The sequence below is a fragment of the Scyliorhinus torazame genome, chromosome 19 (genome assembly GCF_047496885.1).
Source record: "Scyliorhinus torazame isolate Kashiwa2021f chromosome 19, sScyTor2.1, whole genome shotgun sequence".
In the NCBI taxonomy this organism is placed as follows: Eukaryota; Metazoa; Chordata; class Chondrichthyes; order Carcharhiniformes; family Scyliorhinidae; genus Scyliorhinus; species Scyliorhinus torazame.
The window spans coordinates 54,391,371-54,410,238 of record NC_092725.1 but is presented as its reverse complement, the minus strand read 5'-3'; the positions used below and the strand labels follow the sequence as shown (position 1 = coordinate 54,410,238).

At 50.7% G+C, this 18,868-nt stretch overlaps 1 protein-coding gene across 6 annotated transcripts in view; it reads right to left on the bottom strand.

Annotated features, from left to right (window-relative positions):
- The window catches only part of LOC140396133 (uncharacterized), a 102,478-nt gene extending 92,119 nt beyond the window's left edge, over positions 1-10,359 (bottom strand). For 3 of the 6 annotated variants that reach the window (XR_011936460.1, XR_011936462.1, XR_011936461.1), the window contains exon 1: positions 9,775-9,964. The gene's annotated coding sequence lies outside the window, so the exon portion shown is untranslated. Of the gene's footprint in view, positions 1-9,774; positions 9,965-10,304 lie in introns of those variants that run through there. The other 3 variants (XR_011936458.1, XR_011936459.1, XR_011936457.1) reach the window with 3 other exon arrangements.
- Between the last annotated feature and the right edge of the window lie 8,509 nt (positions 10,360-18,868).

Here is an 18,868-nt window from a genome sequence, read left to right as displayed (position 1 = left end):
ACATATACCTTTCACAAATGAAATCTTCATTTCTACTTTTCTTAACTTCAGCCAAACCCTTTTTTGGCTTCGCTGTTGGTCTGGTCTGTAACTGACGGTGTTGACTTGTTTCCATTCACCAATTCTCTAGTTGACCTCCTGCTGAGGTCTTCCTGTGCCTCTTCCTTTCTGGTTTCTTTGGTGCCTATTCTTTCTGAGGTCTTCCTTTGTCTATTCTTTTGTCTTCTGTTGCCTCTTCCTGGAGCTCCTACTTGCTTCTGGACCATTGAGAGTTTTCCTCTATCTGGGGTCTACTCTAATCTTCCTGTCCATAACTGTTTGTTCCTTCTTTTGGTTTCTCCTTTAAGTGCATTACCACTTTAAATGTATTAACTCTTTAAGGGTATTGCCGCTTTAAGACTGTATAGCGATCTATCTCCCCTCACACAGGCTGTAGTTGCTCGGATACAGGTGGCTTCTCTTTGCAGGTGCATTTTGCAACAAATGTATCAATGCAGGTACTGAGTGTTCCGAGATGTTTCTTTTTTCTTTACTCTTAAAGTTGCACCACTGCTTTCTTGTGCCAGCCCTTTTGAACGTTTTGCAACTGCAGCATTTATTTGCCTTTTATCCAAAGTCCTTTTTAAAAATAAGATCGAGAACTTTTCTGCTTAATTGAAGTTATCAGTGGCTGCATTACTGCCACGCTCCCCCTTGCAGGCTTACCCTGGTCCTGCACATCGGGAGCCTGTCAGCCTCTGGCTCTCGAACCTCCCGCGTTCGGGACCTCGCCTCGACTCATTTTGACCATTTTTCTTTTCTACATGCTCTTTTGAAAATAATATTTGTGGCAGCTCTTTGGACGGAATTCTCCGGCTTCGCAGCTAGGCATGTACCTGCATCGTCGCGTTTGTTGAAAAATGCCCCTCCCATCCTGTGGAAACCAAACTTGACCGTCTGAAGCCTCACGGGATACATGACAAAGTCTTAAAGGGTCTCATTGTGAATTGCTTTAGCACCTCATTAATTCAGTTAGCAGGCAGGTGACCCCTTGTAAATTGATTGCATTGTCTTGAGTTTAATCGATCTCTTGACAAGATCAATTCAGTTTGTATAGTGACACACACACACCATTGTTCAAACCGTACCATTCCCGGAGCCAGTGACGTCCGTCGATTAGCATGGCCTTTGTATTGCCAATATGTATTCATTCATCTCTGTAAAATCACTGCAGGAGGCATTGACGTCACTGATCACCTCTTCTTTGTATCGGAATTGTACCTTTGTCTCTGTGTAAGCCAACTGAAAGGCTCAGCAATTATCACTGTATCACCTGTGAGGGGGGAATGGGGTTCTTTTGTGTATAAAGATCTCTACATTCCTCATGTTCCTTAGAGTGTGTCTGCTGTGGCCCTTGATTCCAGTGGCCTCGCTCCTTGTGACAAGTAAAATAATTTAACCTTTAACTGTGTTGTTATCTGTCACACATCTTGCAGTCTAAAAGTCTTACTCGGATGTTAAAGATTTCGACAGTAATTTGGAGGTTCCACTGAGATCGCTTATTCTGACCCCAGTAGGAGCGGACGAAGGTAAGTGCTTGGTGGACGGCTGAGGGGAAAAACCTAAGTGGCCACTAGTATAATTTTATACTTTGGGATTTTCCCAGTGGTTGCCTAGGCCAAGCACATTCTGCTCCCGCTGGCCCAGATAGTGCAATCAGTAAGACTCTGTACTCCAGGGTCAGAGAATCGCCGCGGGCTAGCGTGAATCCCGCCCCCGCCAGTTGCCGAATTCTCCGGCACCGGATATTCGGCGGGGGCGGGAATCACGCCGCGCCGGTTGGCGGGCCCCCCCCCCCCGCGATTCTCCGGCCCGGATGGGCCGAAGTCCCGCTGCTAGGATGCCAGTCCCGCCGGCGTGGATTAAACCACCTCTCTTACCGGCAGGACAAGGCGGCGCGGGCGGGCTCCGGGGTCCTGGGGGGGGGGGCGCGGGGCGATCTGGCCCCGGGGGTTGCCCCCACGGTGGCCTGGCCCGCGATCGGTGCCCACCGATCCGCGGGCGGGCCTGTGCCGTGGGGGCACACTTTTCCTTCCGCCTTCGCCACGGTCTCTACCATGGCGGAGGCGGAAGAGACTCCCTCCACAGCGCATGCGCGGGGATGCCGTGAGCGGCCGCTAACGCTCCCGCGCATGCGCCGCCCGGCAATGTCATTTCCGCACCAGCTGGCGGGGCACCAAAGGCCTTTCCCGCCAGCTGGCGGGGCGGAAATTAGTCCGGCGGGGGCCTAGCCCCTCAAGGTTGGGGCACGGCCCATCCAAGATGCGGATGATTCTGCACCTTTGGGGCGGCGCAATGCCCAACTGATTTGCGCCGTTTTTGGCGACGGTCGGCGGACATCGCGCCGATACCAGAGAATTTTGCCCCTGGTTACTTTTTTAAAACATTTTCTTTTGCAGATTAAAAACAAGAGAGCAGGGTTTTTGAAAACACAGGTCCTGAAAGTAACTCCACAGTTAAAAAGATAAAGCGCTGTCGAGGAACAACCTAGAGAGGTTAAAGGTAAAAGGCACTGTCGCAGACAGCCTACACGTCGTGGACATGAAAGAGAGAAAAATTTAAAAGGTAAAAGGCTCTGCTGCGGGCAACCTTGCGTACTGCAACACGTGTTGGAACACATTCAAAGTTGGCAGTATTTGTACTGAGGGTTGTCAGGGACATCCAAGAAAAATTTGGTCAGAAGTTTAGATAAGTTAGAATTGTATACGTAAGGACTCGATCTATAGTGGCGAACAACGTAGTTCGAGAATTGATCGTATCATTAGTTAAAGCATAGGTATTTGTAAGTTGTATGCATGTTTAAGAACTGTTGTAACTCCTGTAAACTGAAACGGCCTGGACTAAGGGATAGTGATACCAGAGTTTAAACTACCTATCATCCCAGGTTGAAAGAATGGGAACCGGAGCAAGTAAAGCACCATCAAAGGGCACACCAGTGTATTTTATGCTCCAGAATTGTGGTCAGTCATCTGTAGGCCATTTAAAAAATTGGGTAAAATGGACAAAAGGGGGGAATAGGCCATTCCCGCCCGACGGGCCATTTAAGTTAGAAAGAATTTCATGCCTGGAAGAATGCCTGATGAGTAAGGACCCAGGGCGTAAAGGAAACAATAAAGGTAAATTGGTCAGCATTTGGGGATTGGAAGGGAGAGACAGAAAGACGCAGAGAAAAGAGTATAGAAGCCAGCCATAAGGCAACCCCGAACAAGGACAGAAAGGGACACTAATTTCCAGGACGGATGGCTCAGCGCCGAGCCACTGCGCCGCAATGGTCAAGTAGCAATGAGCAAGAAATCCAGGAAATGTGGTTAGAAGTCCCACCACCATACATGCCGCCCCCGCCACCACTGCCCCAACAGTTGAGGAAAGCCTCCCAGTGTTACTGCCGCCACCCCCTCCCCTGTCAGACACTGCTAGCTTACTAACAAGCGCGCCAAACGGAGCAGAAGGCAGGCAGGAACCATGACCATCCAGCACCGCGAGGTCAGGTACGCAGTATGGACTGCAAATGCCCTTACAATATTTTTGCGGTGGCCCAGGTGGCCAACCAATGCCTGCGCATTGACCATGGACAAATGCAGAGTTGAGGCTTATGGTTGAGGAAGCCCTGAGACGGAATTAGAGAAAGCACTGGACCAACTTAAAACCATTGTCTCTGCCATGAACCTAGTATTTAAATGGAGAAATACTTATTAATGTTTGGCTAAAAGGCCGGTTCAAAGATTTTGAAATCAAATTCCAAGGGTTTAAAACCCTTCGAGAGAGCCCAAATGCAGGACCAACCACGAGACCATCTGTTAACCTTTGGACAGATTGCTATAAGGTCCTCCACGAAACCTTCCCCAAAAAGACAAATTGATCCAAGATAATGGAGGCCACACAGAGAAAGTACGAAAATGTCCAGGATTATGCCTAAAGGGTAGAGGGACTCATGGAACAATACTCTGTGCTAACTAAACCCGCATCAGTAGGGCCCACTATTAGTGCCATCGTCAACGGTCTGCGACCTGATTTAGGATCTGCCTTTAAATTAATCTGCCTGGGCTTGAGGCAAGAATTCCTAACTAAAGTTGTCTCCATGCTCCGAGACTTGGAAGAAAGGAGTAGGGAGTCCAAGAATAAGAATACAGTCCTGTTTGAACAAACTACTGGACTTTTGGAAAAGGAATCGGGAGAATACGCCCAGTTTCCCCAATACCCACACCACCAACCACAAACGGGGCCTAGGAGAGGATTCGGAGGTTACAGGGGACCACGTGGGACACAGACAAAGAGAGCTGCCACACCTATGGCCAACTAGGTCACTGGGCCAGGGAATGCCCACAGACAAGCCACGAGGGTTGTCACAACTGCGGACAACTAGGACATTGGGCTAAGAACTGTCCCCAACTAAAACTCCATTACTAACAGAATTGAAACCAGCATAATGGAAGAGGCCGTGGGAGGGGGGAAACACATACCAGGCAGCCTGCAGGCCAACTATTCAGTCCAGGATCCCTGGGGCAGGATTTGCAGGATTGAGCACTCAATTAGGTCCAGTGGCAAGAGGCCTGCAGGCTGCTTGCCAGCCCTAGCCGCTGCATATTATGCAGTACAACAAGCCCAGACGATCAGCCTGAATATGTGGTGACTAGGGGCTTTTCACAGTAACTTCATTGAAGCCTACTCGTGACAATAAGCAATTTTCATTTCATTTAATTTCACCAGACCACTCTACATGTGCCCCACTCAGTCGAACTTCTTGCTAGATTTCTTGCTAGCAAAAAAAAGGAGGAACTTGCGCCTTAATCGATCTCTTGACTAGATCAATTCAGTTTGTATGGTGACACACACACCATTATTCAAACAGTACCATTGGAGTCAGTGACGTCAGTCGATTAGCATAGGAGATCCCCAAGCAGAGGGCAATGCTGCAGCGCTGCAAGGGTATGCCTGGGCGTGTCCCGCTCCCACCTGACGGCTGTACTTACCTGTGCACCCAGGTAAGGTGTGCTCTTCATCAGGTCCCCGTTTGTCACGGTTTTTTGTAAACCCCGCCAACATGATGGTGGTTGGGGGGGGGGGATTCGCTATGGGGGGTGGGGAATTCACTATGTGGGGGGGGGGTGATATAGCGGGGAGGCCTGCTAATGGCATGTCAATGTGTAAATGTATGCCAATGGGGCTCCTGAATGGCATAAACACCATTCTGTCATTGTCGGGGGGGGGGGGCAGGGGACAGAACGGGGAGCATGACAATCTCAGTGGGAAATCCTGCCGGCGTGTAAGCCGTTTTGGGTCTCCGGTTGTATTCGCCTCCATCCTGGCTTTCCTGTCCGCTGAAAACAGGGGATGGAACCCTCTCCCAAGTAAATTGCATAGATGGTGTATATTTTATGGAGTTCAAAGGAATTAGAGGGGATCTCACTGAAACATTCAAGGTTAGGGACTCGACAGGGAGGTTTGGCCCTACGCCTGGAGGGACACAGGCCCCTCCCACACGTAAAAATACCAGGAAAGTAGAACATGCTATTCACCCTTTAAAATCAACAGTTCAACATGACTCTTCCCACCACGATAAATGTCAATAAAATGTTTTTTGTGTAACTATGTATACAATTGTAAATAGGGAATTTGATTACGAAGACCATGGTCACAAAGCCTGCAATATATGTACATATATATATATTTACATTGTTGATGTGATTATTGATCAAGTTCTGTTTCTTTCTTATTATTTTTGTGGTGTGTAAATTTTGATACTAGTGTTAAAATTCCAATTAAAAATACTTTTCCGGGCGGTGCAATGGTTAGCACTAGTGTCTCGCGGCACCGAGGATCCGGGTCACTGTCCATGTGGAGTTTGCACATTCTCCCAGTGTCTGCCCCCACAACGCAAAAAATGTGCAGGATAGACGGATTGGCCACGCTAAATTGCCCCTTAATTGGAAAAAAAATTAAAAATACTTTTAGAAAATGAAGGGACTCGACTGGGGCCGGAATTTCCAGCCATTGCGATTCACTTTTCCTTCTGGCAGTGTAACCTCGCCAGCGGGTATTGCTGGAGGAGGATCTGCATCGTGGGATACAGACTAAAGTGCAACAAAATGCTTAAATCGGCAAACAGCCAGATCCTAGCTAAGTGTCGGGAAACCAGAACATGCAATAAATCGCAATGTCGTGATTTGGCTCAGTGACATTTACAATCCACAAACAGCAGCCGCCTTCCTCCCACTCCAAATACTTATTCCCACCCTGCCCCCACATTCCTCTATTCCCATCTCCCTCATCCATCGGAGTCATCATTCACTGGTTTGAGCTAGAGAGAGAGGCCCAGTCATGTCAACAAAGGTTGGAGTAGCCTTTAGTAGGCTTGGGAACAGGGAAATTCAGAGAGAGTCCTCAATGGATGCAGGCATTGCAGGAGAACATCAAAATATTAAAAGGGGAGAGAGAGAGAGAGAGGGGTGGGGGGGGAAAGAGGGTAGAGGTGTACAGAATAGCCAAAGAGAGGGAGGGAAATAGAGAGTGAGAGAGGGGAGAATTGAGAGAACAGCCAGAGCGGGGAACAGCAGGAGAGCTGGGAGAAGAGGGAGACACGGCAGAGACAAGGCCTTGACTCAAGACAGAGAGTCTAATGTTTTTTTTGGACATCAGATAGCCAAACTCGCACAAGGTTAGTTTACCAACTTTATCAATAGTCCTCCAAAACAGAATTAAAGTTCCCAGTAGCTTTGCTCACTGAACTCTGCCCTTCTTGTTGCCCATTCAGCCTGCCTTGATCCCTTTGCCATCTCATGGTGTCAGCCTCATGGCTTACAGACGCGATTTACCCAAAAGGGAACATAGCGAGTGCATTTAGCTCACAGTGCCAAGAAACACATGGCTATTCAACGCCACTCGCATTGTACAAGGGGCCTCAATGGGGAACATGTGGGTGGCCACACATAGCGCCGTTTGTACAGTGGGGAGCTCCGCTCGCCGGAACTCCCCAGTGTACCGAGAGATCCCGGAAGCAATCACTAACCTTCGCCCGGAATACTGGCCCCAACCCACACCCCCTCCGACACCCACAAAGGGCACCCCAGCCAAATCACGCAGGTACAAAAATGCCAGCTTGTCAGTGCCAACCTGCACCCCAGCAGTGCCAAGCTGTCACCCAGGTGGCACTGCCAGGGTGCCACCCTGCCCAAAAGGCATGCAGCTGGGGGGCGTCCGGTCTCCTGGGAGACCCCCCCGTCTGTGGGGACCAGTGCTGAACGGTGCTCGCCCGAGGTGAAGGGGGTGAATCCCAATGTCTCAGGTACCTCGGGAATCTGCACAGAGTGAGGCTAGCTGTCTGGCTGTAATGTGGAGATTTGCTAAAAAATGATCCTGCTCACAATGAGCGGGATTTACATTGGATCTTGCGAGGTTTTGCGAGCTGGGTAGATCCCGGGAGCGGGGTCTTCCAGCTTTTATCGATTACATGCGCCGCGTGGCGAGCTGCTTTTCCGGCTCAGCATACACATTGTCAGTTGATTTGGATACATCAGTCTCTGTCCCTTCATCCAATTCATGAATGCAGACTGTAAACAGCCGAGCCCCCCAGCACTGATGCTAGTGACACTCCCCTAGTTAGTGTCTGCCAACTGGAAAATCCTCTTGGTTGAACGTCTGAAATTCATAACTGGCTCATGAAATTCTGCCCTTCACTGAAGAATGCTCTTATCTCACACACATACTGGGCATGTACCAGATGGACATAGCCCATCAGGGGGAATACACCCCTTCCTGCACAATATCAACAGATCAGAGAGAGGTAGTTTGTCAGACACTCCACCCAGGCATTCCATCACCAGAAATTGCTGGCACAACCGCCAAAAAAGGTTCAGTTATTCCCCATTAAAATACACAGTCCAGCATTGCACAGCAGGCTGATTAACTTGCAGGTGAATGTACACAAAAACAGCTTAACTGGCCCGACATACACAGTCTAAGAGAAGACGTCTTCTCCCATTTAAAACTCCTCCCAAGTCCCCCACCAAAGTCTGCCACCATCCTCCCCCCTCCCACTCTGTCCCCCAGTAACCCCCAAGTCCCCCCTCACCCCCCATCCTGTCCTCTCTCACCCTGTCCCCCATTCGCCCCCTCACCCTGTCCCCCCTTCTCCCCCTCACCCTGTCCCCCCCTTCTCCCCCTCACCCTGTCCCCCCCTTCTCCCCCTCACCCTGTCCGCCCTTCGGCCCCTCACCCTGTCCCCCCTTCTCCCCCTCACCGCCATCCTGTTACCCCCTCACTCCCCCAACCCTGCCTCCCCTTGTCCCCTACTCCTCCTGGCCACCCTTCACCACCCCCGCCCTATCCCCCTCACCCCATCCCCCCTTCACCACCCCCACCTTCAACCTTCCCCCATCTCCCCCCAACCTGCACCTCACCCACAAGTCCCCCATTCTCCCCCCTCCTTGTCACCCCCTCATCCTGTACCCCTTCACCCTGTCCCCATCACCACCCCGTTTACCCTTCCACCCTGTCCTCCCTTCACCCCCCCCACCCTGTCCCCCTTCACCCCCTCACCTTGTCCCCCCTTCTGTCCTCATCCCCATCCTGTTACCCCCTGACCCCCCCACCCTGCTTCCCCTTTGTCCCCCACCCCCTCTGTCCTCGCTTCACCACCCCCACCCCTGCTTCACCACCCCCACCCTGCCCCCACCCTGTCCTCCCTTCAACTCACCCCCACCCTTTTCCTTCACCCCCCCCACCCTGTCCCCCCTTCCACCCTACCTACCCTGTCCCCTTCACCCCTCCCACCATCCCCCTTCACCTGTCATCCCCTCACCCCCCACTCTGCCCCACCGTCCCCCCTTCCACACTGCCCCCACCCGGTCACCCTTCACCCCTCCCACCCTGTCCCACTTCACCCCCCCACCCCCACCTCCTTCACCCTTCCCCCATCTCCCCAACCAGCCCCTCACCCACAAGTCCCCCTCTTCTCCCCCTCCATCACCCCCTCATCCTCTACCCCTAACCACTGTACCCCTTCACCCTGTCCCCATCACCGCCCCGTTTCCCCTTCATCCTGTCCCTCCTCACCCCCTCCCATCCCTTCCCTCCATACCCCCATCCCACTCTGTCCCCCTCTCGCCACAATTCCCACCCTGACCCCCCTCACCATCCCATCCTACCGCCCTCACCCTGTCCCTCCCATCTTGCCCCCCTCACCTGCCCGTTCACCCCCGACCCTGCCTCCCACCCTCTCCCCTTACCTCCCACCCCATATCCCCTACCCTGCCCCCTCCTCCCCTTACCCTGCCTCCTCCCTCCCCCCCTAAACCTCATCCTCCCCCCTCCCTGTCCCCTTGGCCCCCACCCTGCCTCCTCCCTCCCCCTTACCCCCCCTTACCCTGCCCTCTCCCTCCTCCCCTTACCCTCCCCACTTTGCCTACTCCCCTTATCCCCTGCCCCCACCTTGCCCCTCCCTATCCCCTCACCCCCACCCTGCCCCTCCCTCCCCATCTTGCCCCCTCCCTCTCCCCCACCCTGCCCCTTCCCTCCCCGCCGGGGAACTTCACAAGATCGCCATAAAATAGCAACATGATGGTCACCCTTTGCGGTCAAAACAGCCCGAGCAGGAAAGACAGCGGGAATAGCCCCCAGGGCAGGGGAATGGTCTGTATTTCGAATCACTTTGGCAGAGACCCCAGATAATGGGCACGATTTGCGGGGGGGGGGGGGGGGGGGGGGGAGACCCCACCTGGGGTACTTGCTTTAACTCACCATCGTCACATAGTCAGAAGTGCAATCGTTTAAAAAGATGTCCCAGCACCGACTTTCTGATCAGCTGGAGCCTTGGTGTTCCCAGCTCACTCAACGGGGACCTGCCTGGGTGAGGCAGAGAGAGAGACACACACACAGTTAATAACTCCTTCCTCCTGAAAACCAGCGACCTGAACCCAGCAGCAGCAGGGAAATGAATGCACATCCAAAGGGGGCTGACGGTCTGGATTTGGACTGGGGGGGAGGGGGGGGGGGTTGTAAAGAACCAGCTTGTAAAAATAAAAGGCAGCAGCAGAAACTTAGCTGCACCCACCCAGCTCCTCCAACAAAGACCTCAGAAATTAGCATTTCATTCACAAGTTTACACAACAGTCTGCAGATATATATATTTAGACAATCAAATGCAAAGTCATTTAAAAATAAAGATAGCTTCATCTGACAATATTTGATCACAGTTACAGACAACGCAATAAAAAGCAGTCGCTTAAAGTAGAAGCTGCAATAATACAAGTAGGAAATCTAAAGCTTACCACATATTCTTTCGCACTCCCTAATGTGGTTTGCAAAACAGCCTTCAAGCCCTTATTTACATATCATGACATCAAAAGTCACATGACTCTGCCAATGTCAATGTAGAAAGGCTTTTATCCAAACAACCCCTTTTCCCGAGAAGTTTGCATACACTATCATTTGCAAGTTACCTCACTGACAAGGTCCACCCAGAGAATAGTCGCACAGGAACAATATAACTGCTTGTTCTTTATAGTCAGTCAGCGACAGTTTTGTCTGTTCCCTATCACTTCGCACAGACAGGGCAGAATCCGGTGCCCTCCTCCACGGTGGGGGTTGTATTGAAAATATAGACAGATATGTCATTTGAAACATGGAAGTCTGGCAATACCTGATCTAAGAGTGCATGAGAGAATGTAGGGAAACATCTCACAAAGGGTGAACAGCAGCTGCAGGAGAGGATTGTAAAATGCAGGTAGCCTTAGACAAACAGGCTTAGCAAACAAAACAAGCAGATCTTTCAAGACACAATGAGTGAATTTTAGCATACAGCTAAAAGCAATGTTTCGCACCTCCTTTTGAAGTTAGGTAAGCAAATGGAAAAGAATGGATAAAGTTTTCAGTTGAATTAGGTGACAAATGTTTAAATGTGAGGCAAGTCATTTAACTCACAACCGATTGAATTTTTAGTATTTCACACCTTCATTGAAGTTAAGTAAGCAGATGGAAAAGAATGGATGAAGTTTTCAGTTGAATTAGGTGACAAATGTATAGGTGTGAAGTTCTGCTGACATCAGGTAAATTAAAGAACGCTGGAGACAACCTGCCTTCGAGAACACAAATTAGACCCAAAACAAAGTCAAAATTATGAGCTGGGGACACAATTTGATAATAAACTATAGAAATGACAGGAATCAAAAGTCATACCACTTTGAAATCAAAGCATTTTTGAACATAGAATTTACAGAATCATAGAATTTACAGTGCAGAAGGAGGCCATTTGGCCCATCGAGTCTGCACCGGCTCTTGGAAAGAGCACCCTACCCAAGGTCAACACCTCCACCCTATCCCCATAACCCAGTAACCCCACCCAACACTAAGGGCAATTTTGGACACTAAGGGCAATTTATCATGGCCAATCCACCTAACCTGCACATCTTTGGACCGTGGGAGGAAACCGGAGCACCCGGAGGAAACCCACGCACACACGGGGAGGATGTGCAGACTCCGCACAGACAGTGGCCCAAGCCGGACTCGAACCTGGGAACCTGGAGCTGTGAAGCAATTGTGCTATCCACAATGCTACCGTGCTGCCCTTTGCCATCACAAAGGATACAATGTAATCAGATCTATGAGCTGAAGTCATGCTCAATATGAACATAGTCGTGTTAGAAATAATTCAGATTAAAGGTACCTTTTACAATCAGAAGTAAAATAAAGTTACTTTACAATAATGTCATAAAAACTTAATAACTGTTAGAAGGGGGGATATAAACCCTAAGAAAGGGGACAGCCGGCAGAGTCATCTCTCATAGCTCGGTCATGGGAAAGATAGAGCATAGCAACCGAGCAGAACAGTGAATCCATCTGAGAAAGACCAAAAGCTAAAGAAGAGAGAGAGTCAGCTCCCATAGCTCAATACATGGGATGGATAGAGCATAGCAACCGAGGAGAATGGCGAATCCATCTAAGGAAGACCAGAATTTAAAGAAGAGTGATTGTCAAGGTGGACCCAGCACCGCCCCTTAAAGGGGCTCATTGCCACGTCCCTCCCCTTTAAGTCCCTTATTAACACATACCATCTCTTCAACCAACCAGGAGAATCCAGAAGCAAGATCTTTTTACTTTTCTGTAAAGATAGTGATTGCATCTTTTAAAAGAAAAAATAAAATAATAAAATAACTTAAAAGTTTTAACCTGAAACAGTGGCTTTTACAAAGTCTACTTTACTTACTTAGCAACGCGGGACCCAGGATCGATGCTTCTAAGTGGTAAGTAGATAAAATTCTTCTGTGAAGGTATGGGTTATACCGGGGGATAACTTGAAACTGTAGTTTGACCTGAATAGCACCCATAGGAGTCAGGGAGTGAGAATCCCTGTTCACCATTTAGAATGTCGACCCTTTTTGGTATAGGGGGAATTCTAAGAATAGTGGTGAGTTTTCAACTTCAGGGTGCAGTAAGGGGGAGCACGGTAGCCCAGTGGTTAGCACTGTTGCTTCACAGCGCCAGGGACCCAGGTTCAATTCTTGGCTTGTCACTGTCTGAGCGGAGTCTGCACGTTCTCCCCATGGGTTTCCTCCGGGTGCTCCGGTTTCCTCGCACAAGTCCCGAAAGACGTGCTTGTTAGGTGAATTGGACTCTCATACCACAGCTCTCAGGAACCTGGTCAGGAAGACGACAGACTTCCAATGGCTTCCTGCCCACGAGCGCGAATGGAGAGAACTTAAAACCAAACTTACCACGGCCCCGGTCTTAGCCTTTTTTGATCCAGCGAAAGAGACAAAAATTTCGACCGATGCCAGCCAATCTGGCATTGGAGCAGTGCTCCTGCAACGCGATGAGGCCTCATCATGGGCCCCCGTTGCATATGCGTCACGCGCCATGACCCCCACGGAACAGAGCTACGCGCAGATAGAAAAGGAGTGCCTGGGCCTGTTGACCGGTGTCGTCAAATTTCATGACTAAGTGTACGGCCTTCCCCAATTCACCATCGAGACCGACCATCGCCCGCTGGTCAACATAATACAAAAAGACTTGAACGACATGACGCCTCGCCTCCAGCGCATTCTGCTCAAACTCCGGCGATACGACTTTCAGCTCGAATACACCCCGGGCAAAGACCTGATCATAGCCGACGCTCTGTCCAGGGCAGTCAACACCCCATGTGACCCAGCGGGACTCGTCTGCCAGATTGCCCATGTGGCCTTCGTGGCCTCCAATCTACCGGCCACGGATGAACATCTCGTCCAAATTCGCGGCGAGACTGCGGCTGATCCCCTGCTACAGCGTGTCATGCGCCACCTAACAGACGGGTGGCTCAAGGGCCAATGCCCGCAGTTCTACAACATCAGAGATGATCTGGCGGTAGTCGATGGTGTCCTCCTGAAGCTGGAACGCATCGTGATCCCGCACAGCATGTGCCAGCTCGTCTTGGAACAGCTACACGAGGGCCATCTTGGCGTGGAGAAGTGCCGCCGACGGGCCCGAGAGGCAGTGTACTGGCCCGGCATCAATGACGACATCGCCAACACAGTGCTCAACTGCCCCACCTGTCAGCGGTTCCAGCCGGCCCAACCACGTGAGACCACGTGAGACCATGGGTTGGTCACGTCCCGTTGGTCCAAGGTCGGCATCGACCTGTTCCACGCGCTGGGCAGAGACTATGTTCTGATTGTAGACTATTTTTCAAACTACCCGGAGGTGATACGGTTGCACGACATCACATCGACTGCAGTCATCCGTGCCTGTAAGGACACCTTTGCTCGTCACGGCATCCCACTCACTGTGATGTCGGACAATGGCCCCTGTTTCGCAAGCCAGGAATGGTCCAACTTTGCCAGGAGGTACAACTTTGTGCATGTGACATCCAGTCCCCTGTACCCCCAATACAATGGCAAAGTGGAGAAGGGCGTCCACATAGTCAAACGGCTCCTCTGCAAGGCTGCCAATGCGGAATCCGACTTCTACCTCGCCCTGCTGGCCTATCGCTCGGCCCCACTGTCCACTGACGTGTCGCCAGCCCAGCTGCTCATGTGTCGCACCCTGAGGACGACGGTGCTGTCCATTCACGTCCCAGACATCAACCACGTTCCGGTCCTTCAACGAATGCAGCTGTCTCGAGCACAGCACAAGGCGGCTCATGACTCCCGTGCAGCTGATCTCCCTGCTCTGGCTCCAGATGACAACGTCCGCATCCATCTTCCGGATGGTGGCTGGTCTGCAACTGCTGTGGTTCTTCGGCAGGTGGCTCCCCGCTCGTTCCTGGTTCGTCTACCGGATGGTTCCATTCTGCGCCGTAATCGGCGTGCCCTTCGTCTCGTTCCGCGCTCGCTACGTGATCCTCTGCCAGTGCCACGCCCTCCTGTTGTCCCTGACCTGGACTATGCAGAGATTCCGGTCACTCTGCACCCTCCTCACTCTGATGCAGTCCAGCCCACTCCTCAGCTGGTGGCTCCTGACCCACCCTTGAGGCGATCAACCAGAATTCGTCGCCCACCTCAGAGACTTAATTTGTGAACTTTGCACTAATGGACTCTCTGGTCTGTTCTGTTATTCCGTTTAATCGTTCAAGTGGTTTGTATATAGTGTTCATCTCGTTTTTTGTGTGACACACTGTTTTTTCTGCACCAGGCACCTTCCCATGTAAATAGCTTAGTGTTATGTACAAAGTCCTGTAAATATTTCACACACACATAGTCAGGAACATTCACCACACACTATTTATTGTCACGCAGGCACATTTTTTTAATATAAAAGGGGGGATGTCATAATATACACCAGTATATCATGGTGCAGACACACACTGATGGACACACAGTGGGACCAATCAACATACACAACACCGCAGCCAATCACCAGTGAGAGCACACACACTATAAAGACAGGGGGCATCAGAGTTCCCGCTCATTCGAGTAGCAGCTAGCTAGGAGCACAGAACTCACAGCCTGCAACACAGACATTCACCATGTGCTGAGTGCATCAACTGGTTAGGACAAGGCTAAGGTCTTTAGTAAAGCTGGTATCGTATTTACCCACAATTCAAGTATGTTTAAATAGTTAACCTTTTAATAAAATAGTGTTGCACTTCTTCAAGTGTTAGTGACCTGTATGTGATCCAGAACACCCAACACATCACAGGTCAACCCAGTGCGGAGCATGGTCTGAGATTGTGATCGCCGTGTCCACCACCCCTGCCAGTTAGGCCCTGCTCAAAATAAATAAATTAATCCGGGAATACACTTTATGCACGTGTGAGTAGAAGGAGAACTCCTTCACCCTCGGTTGCCCAAATCTCCATGGATCCATCCACCCCCCCCCCCCCCCAATCTGCTCCATGAACCCTTTTAGTTCCTTCGCCATTGCTGGCACCCTGCCCATTTTTGAGCTTGACTGGTCCAAGCCAGGGTCAATAACTGTGTTGAAGTCCCCTTCCATGACCAACCTGTGCGAGTCCAGGTCTGGTATCTTCCCCAGCATCCTCTTTATAAACTCCACGTCATCCCAATTTGGCGCATACACATTTACTAATCCCACCTGCACCCCCTCCAGTTTCCCACTGACCATAATGTACCGACCTCCCACATCCGAGACTATTCTACCCGCCTCAAACACTACCCGCTTATTGATCAGGATCACAACCCCTCTAGTCTTTGAGTCTAGTCCCGAGTGAAAGACCTGACTGATCCAGCCTTTCCTCAATCAAATCTGGTCAGTTACTTTAAGGTGCATCTTCTGCAACATTAGCACATCTGCCTTCAGTCCCCTAAGACGCGCGAACACACGTGCCCTCTCGACCGGCCCATTTAACCCTCGAACATTCCAGGTGATCAGCCTAATTGGGAGGCTCATTGCCCCCCCCCCCTCGCCGATCAGCCATCCCCTTTTTTGGGCCCGCCTCCAACCCATGCTCCGCGTCTCCACCGGTCCGTCCCCAGACAGCCCCCACCCCCGACCTCCTCTCTGTCCCTTAGCCCAAGTCCCTCCCTCGTCAGCAGAACATTTACCGCCCCCTCCCCCCCCCCCGTAACAATACTTTGTAACACAATCCCTTTAACAGACCGAACATTTGCACACCCCCCACTGCGCTTCTGTGAGCTAGCCCGCCCAGCTAGCTTGGTGGCCCCCGTCTCTGGCACCGGATAGTCTCTCACCTATTGTTCCCTCCCCACCCTCCCACCGCTCATACAAACAAACTCCAACATCAAACAACCCACACAATTGCCCAACAGAAAAACACCAAGATCTAAACAAGCACACCTCCATCCCCCAACAGTGCAAATGAAAACCGTAACTCACTCAGCTCTACCATTGGTCCCAAATCAATGCAAAATGCATTACAAACAGCTTCCACAAAACGAAAAACGAGAAGCTTTTTAAAAAAAGAACAGAAAAACATTTTTAAAAAACAAAAACATTGCAGCAAAGTTCAAAAGTTCTCAGTCCACCACCAGTCCTTTCCTTTTCACGAAGTCCAGCGCGTCCTCAGGTGACTCAAAATAAAAGTGCTGTTCCTCGTACGTGACCCAGAGACGGGCCGGATACAACAGTCCGAACTTCACCTTTTTCTTAAAAAAGATCAACCTAATCTGGTTGAAGACTGCTCTTCTCCTGGCCACCTCCACACGCCACCTCCACACTCAGGGCTTGGTAGACCCTCAGGAAACTATTGTCCCACTTACAGCTCCGTGTCTGCTTGGCCCACTGTAAAATGCTCTCCTTATCCAAGTACCTGTGGAATCTCACCACCATTGCCCTCGGGGGGTCTCCCATTCGCGGCTTCCTCATGAGTGCTCTGTGAGTCCTGTTCACCTCCAAGGGCCAGGAGAATGCCCCATCCCCCAGCAGCTTCTCAAACATATCTGCGATGTAAGTCCCAGTGTCCGCTCCTTCAGACCCCTCCGGGAGCCCAACAATTCTCAAGTTCTGCCGGCGGGACCTGTTCTCTAGGTTCTCCACCTTCTCCAGGAGCTTCTTCTGCTGGTCTCTCAGCATCCCCACCTCTAACTCCACCGCAGTTTGATGTTCCTCCTACTCAGCCAGCGCCTTCTTCAACTTCTGGATCGCCTGATCTTGGGCGTCCAATCTAAGCTCCAGTTGCTCAATTTTATCGGGTCCAAGCAGTCCCGTTTCTGCTTAGCAAAGCCTTCCTGAATAACTTGCATCAGCTGCTCCGTTGACCGCTGGGTCGACAAACCAGAGGTCCGGTCCTCCGCCATGATGTCTCCTGCTGCAGCTTCAGCCCAAGCCCTCTCTGTCTTTCTGTTTCTGCCTTTACGAGCACTTCTAGTCCTTCTCTCCCTGCACCGATGTGGGAATTCAGCACACAATTGCCTCTGTCATCAGTTTTACAATTCAAGTCCGGTAGAAAATCAGGGGGAAAAGGTCCAAAAGTCCGACCTGAGCGGGAGCCACCAAATGTGCGACTTACTCCTTCATAGCCGCCACCATCCCAAAAATTTAAGCGTAAACTAGATCATCAACTTTGACTGTTCTCTCAGTTTTTGTCGAATTGTGACGTTTCTTTTGCACACTCTGCTTTGCCTCCAACCTCCCCGCCAAATTTGGAAAACACCAGGTCCAGCCTCCTCCGGAAACGCCTGCCCAGCAACTCGGCAGGAATTCCTCCAGTGGTCACGTGAGGTGTCCTTCTATAGGTAATAATAAAACGGGCTAATTTAGTCTGCAGGCTTGCTGGTGGTTGCTTTTTCATGGCTGCTTTAAAAGTTTCAACAGCCCTCTCTCCCGGCCCCCCCCCCCCCCCCCCCCCCCCCCCCACCCCCCTCAACGCAAAGATGTGCAGGATAGGTGGAATGTCCACGCTAAATTGCCCCTTTTTAAAAAAAAAAAATATTTTATTGAAAATTTTTGGTCAACCAACACAGTACATTGTGCATCCTTTACACAATATTATAACAACACAAATAACAATGACCTATTTTATAAACAAAAAATGAATAAATAATAAATAACAAAAATGAAAACTAACCCTAATTGGCAACTGCCTTATCACAAGTAACACTCTCCAAAAATATAATTTAACAGTCCAATATATAATTATCTGTCGCAACGACCTATACATATTATACAGTATATATTAACAACCCTGAGAGTCCTTCTGGTTCCTCCTCCCCGCCCCCCCCCCCCCCCCCCCCCCGGTCCTGGGCTGCTGCTGCTGCCTTCTTTTTTCCATTCCATCTATCTTTCTGCGAGGTATTCGACGAACCGTTGCCACCGCCTGGTGAACCCTTGAGCCGACCCCCTTAGAACGAACTTAATCCGCTCTAGCTTTATAAACCCTGCCATGTCATTTATCCAGGTCTCCACCCCTGGGGGCTTGGCTTCTTTCCACATTAACAATATCCTGCGCCGGGCTACTAGGGACGCAAAGGCCAAAACATCGGCCTCTCTCGCCTCCTGCACTCCCGGCTCTTGTGCAACCCCAAATATAGCCAACCCCCAGCTTGGTTCGACCCGGACCCCCACTACTTTTGAAAGCACCTTTGTCACCCCCATCCAAAACCCCTGTAGTGCCGGGCATGACCAAAACATATGGGTATGATTCGCTGGGCTTCTCGAGCACCTCGCACACCTATCCTCCACCCAAAAAAATTTTCTGAGCCGTGCTCCAGTCATATGCGCCCTGTGTAATACCTTTAAATTGCCCCTTTTATTGAAATAAAAAGAATTGGGTATTCTAATTGGTTGGCACCAGTAGCACAGTGGTTAGCATTGTTGCTTCACAGCACCAGGAACCCGGGTTTGATTCCCGGCTTGGATCACTGTATGTGCGGACTCTGCACGTTCTGCAATGGGTTTCCTCTGGGTGCTCTGCGTGGGTTTCTGCCGGGTGCTCCGGTTTCTT